Source organism: Mus musculus, chromosome 1 (assembly GCF_000001635.26).
Source record: "Mus musculus strain C57BL/6J chromosome 1, GRCm38.p6 C57BL/6J".
Taxonomy (NCBI): Eukaryota; Metazoa; Chordata; class Mammalia; order Rodentia; family Muridae; genus Mus; species Mus musculus.
Window position 1 is genome coordinate 175,596,919 of NC_000067.6, and position 4,459 is coordinate 175,601,377.

The following is a 4,459-nucleotide window of genomic DNA, read 5'->3' on the forward strand; positions in this document are numbered from 1 at the left end:
GAAAACTGAGGCTGGCATTTTGCTGGGTGCTTCATGGACACAGACATGGACACAGACGAGCTCAGGAGAGTGTGAAGCATACACTAACAGCTGCACTGTATGGAGGTAGTGGGTTCTAGACAAGAGCAGTGCCCAGAAACTCGACTAGCAGGCACCGAGGTGGAATCTAACCACGCTAGGTTAGTCTGCCAGCTTCCTGTCTTCCTTGGCTTCTAGAGATCAGCACCCAGTACCAAGCTCTTCATCGCTGCATCTTCCCTTCATCGGTCACCTCTCAGCTTCCTTCTGGTTCATTGCCTTTTCTTTGAGTTCCAACCCTCACTTCTAAGTCACCATAATGAGTCCACGTTACTGACAAACGTGTATAGCTCTCAAGAACCTTCCTTCCTAAACTTCTTCCTCACCTGACTAAGTACACTTTAGCCCGTGCTCACCCTGCAGGAATACAGCGCAGCGACACAGGAAATGTGTCTCCACTTCATCCTCGGGGTGCGCAGCTTTCCTTCCAGGCAGCATAGACTAACATGTGGTGTCTTGTGCTTACACAGCAGGCAGGAGGGGACAAGCAGCTCGGAGCCCCTCCATCTTTTGGGGAAAACCAAGGAGTGGAGTAAAATCTCAGAGGTTCACAATGGTTTCACCTGCCTGTATTCACACAGTGCCTTGTGATCACCCCTCTGTGATAGCTTAAAACAAAACCAACAATCTGTAGTACCTTCCTCCTCCTTACCTACATTCCAGATGAAAGTTCTGTTAGGTTAAACTTGTCAACTCACTAAATTCAGTCCAAGAAGTTGAATCGTTTGGGCTTAGCAGTTTTAATTTTGTCTTTAGAAAATTTTTCTTAAGAACAAAACATTACATTGGATTCTCGGGTTTCTCCCTGCTATAACCTCAGACCAGATAGTCAAAGAGGAAAAAAGGAAAATAGCCATGAAGGAGCATGGTTGTTAGTAAGTCTAAGCATGAAAGTCTCTCGTGTTCATGAATATTTTACTTCTGCCAGCCAGGCCAAGCATCTAGGAAATGAGTAAACGTGCTGCTTTCTGTGAATTCTATGCTGTTTGTTTGTTGAACTGACAGGTCCACATGGACCTGTTCCTATAAGTCCTCTGATTTTCTTCCTTTGAGATGTTTTGCTGAGAAAACAAACCAAAACAACAACAACAACAAAACTCTTTATGAAAAGTGGAACAAGGTAAACAAGTGGCTACAATCACAGTACTAAGGATACTGAAGCAGAAAAATCATAAGTTTGAGACTGGCATAGACACAGCAAGATATGGATGAAGAAAAAAACTACCAACAAACCGCAAACAACAAACAAAAACTATATAAAGAAAACTGGAAAGGAAGAGCAAGCCCTGGCCTTTCAGGTTTGCCCCCAGGTATGAAGTGATTGTCTATGTCTCTATCTTAAGCTTGACATTTTTGTACAAGGCTTTGGCAGTTTGTGGTGTTGTTGATGTTGGTTCTGTTTGCTTGTTGTTTTTTGTTTTTCAAGACTCAGTCACACCATTCAGTCCTGGCAGGCTTTGACCTCAGGGAGATCCTGCTTCCCATTGCCTCAGGGGGCTGATTAAAGGCTCAGGCCACCACACCCCTTCTTCACCAGGAATAGGATCGCTCCTATTAGCACCATGGAGACAGGGAAGGAACAGAGGAAACCTGGGCCTGAATGGTCTCGGAGCTGGCAAATGCTTTTGGATGGAGCTTTTGGGGCTGATGTTATTGGATGAGGCCTCCTGTGCATCATGTTTAGCAATCTCTCTGGCTTCAACCAATTAGATTCCTTTCACAGATGTGACATTCATGTCTCTGGACTTTGCTAGAGGTCCACATAGCCCATATTTCCCAGTGGAAGCATGAAGTTAACCTTCAATGCAAGCGTCCAACAGAGAATTCTAAAAGCCTTTCCAAGATGCTTCCCTGTACTATTCTATTTTCTTCAGTAACATCAGAGATGTTTGTCAATCCAAAGGATTCCTTGGCCTATAAGGTACTGGGCTGAGTCAGTCATACAAAAGCTGTTTGAGCAGCTAGGAGCCGGATGCTATCTTTACTACCTAATTCATTATATCTCTAGACAAGCCCTCAAAAGACAGCCTGTCAAGGTGGACATTAACATCTAAATGAATGCAGGTCACAACAAAGCAGCAATTCTTACAACTACCAGTTATTTGCAAGTTTGGTTGTACAAAATCTGATTTTTATTAATTTCAATAAAAACCTTTCTTTAAAAAAGGAATGAAGAGAAACCATGCTCTATCCTAAAGCAAGCTGTAGCATTGTAGTGTCACCATCCACCACTAGCAAATATAGCACTATAGGTGAGAAGGTATCTCAGTGGTAGAGCCTGGCTAGCACACTTGAGGCCCCAGGGTGAATCCCCAGCACTGAGAAATACAAAACTCTTTATAATAAAAAGGCCTACGGTTGGAGACATAGTTTGGTCATAAAGAACACTGGCTGCTCTAGTAGGGTACCTGGGTTTAATTCCCAGCACCATGTGGTGACTCAGCCATCTTTAACTCCAGTTCCAGGAAATCCAATGCTCTCTTCTGGCCTCCAGGGCACTAAGCATGAACATGGTGCACAATATACATGCAAGGAAAACACCCGGATATATAAAAATAAAGAAAAACTGTAATGTCCACTAAAGTTTAACAAATTAGAATTCAGCCAACTGTGGTTAAGTCCTGCAATCCTAGCTACTCAGAAGAAATGAGGCTGCAAGATCAACACCAGGCCACACAGCAAATTCAAGAAAACTGGGCAACCACCCCCCCCCCCAGGCCTTGTCCCAAAAAAGTAAAGAGACTGGTGACAGAACTCAATGACAGTATCTATCTAGTACTACCTGGTTTCCACCTCCAGTACAAGAGAAAGGGAGAGAGAGAGGAAAAGCCTGAATGATCTCCCAACACATCTTTAAGACTAGTTTTAATTACTCTTGTCTTCTATATAAGCAATGACTGAATTGCTACGGAAGAGTTAATGGTATACTTTTCCAACAAGTACTGAGGAATTCTTGGCCCAGGCATATCATTCTTTGTAACTGTAGTATAGCAGGTATTTAATTGATCTTATTTCCTGACACCAACACACACATACCATACACATACAAACACACACACACACACACACACACACACACACACACACACACATATATATATATATATATATATATAGCATCCTTGCTCAAAAGGCCTTGGCATCTCATGTGCCCTAAGAACACAGGAAAATTGAAGCTAGTCAGAGACATGATTTATGAGTCAATAAGAAGAACTTTAGTATCAGTGAAAGTTGTGACATACTACCAACCACAAACTAAGTCTTTAAAAACTGATGGCTCTTTTAAAAAGCTTTTGAGGTGATAAACCCATATGCACATATATCTGAGGTTTGACTATATAAGTTATTTAGCATAAGATAAAAATTAGTCTATTGCCTTTTCTTTTATAAAATAAACTTTATTTTGCACTGATTTAGTTTACTGTAATCCTGGAGCTTCATGCAAATGACTAATTTGCTGCTTAAAGATTCTCAAGTATACATAGTATCCTCTTTAATGTTCTCATTTTCATTTAAAAACAGTCTTAAGGGAGGTGCCCAAGAATCAGTGGAGGTGATCTTAGCTGTGATTCACACCATTGGGGATATGGAACCTGAAGAAGCCACCTCCTGTATCCAGAGAGGAACCCCAGTGGAGCGATAAGAGACACCAACCCACCCACAAAACTTTCAACCCAAAATTTAACCTGTCTATAGGAAATGCAGGCACGCAGGAGGGAACAGAGAGTGAGGGAATGGCTAACCAGTAACCAGCCCAACTTGAGATCGATCCCATGGGCTAGCACCAATCCTTAACACTATTAATGCTACTCTGTTATGGTAACAGATAGGAACATGTGAGGCTCCACCCAGCAGCTAACTCAGACAGAGACACCCATAGCCAAACAGTGGACAGAGCTTGGGAACTCTTATGGAAGAAAAGGAGGAAAGATTGTAAGCCTCAAAGGGGATAGGAACTCCACAGGAAGACCAACAGAGTCAACTAACCTGGACTCTTGGGACTCTCAGAATCCAAACCAACAAAAGAACATACACAGGCTGGACCTAGGCTTCCCACACATACATAGCAGAACATGCAGCCTGGTTTTCATGTAGGTTCTGAACAACTAGAGCGGGGGCTATCCCAAAAGCTGTTGCCTGTGTGTGGGATATGTTCTTCTAGCTGGGCCTTCTTGTCTGGCCTTCGTGGGAGAGGAAGTGCCTAGCCTCGCAGACTTGAAGTGTCAGGGTGGGGAGGATACCAGGGGGGACCCCACCAGCAAAGAGAAGAAGGGGAGATGGGGGTGGGGGGATGATTGTGGAAATAAGTGACAGGGAGGGAGACAGTGAGTGGGATATAAAGTGAATAAGTTAAAAAATTAAATTAAATTTTAAAAAGGTC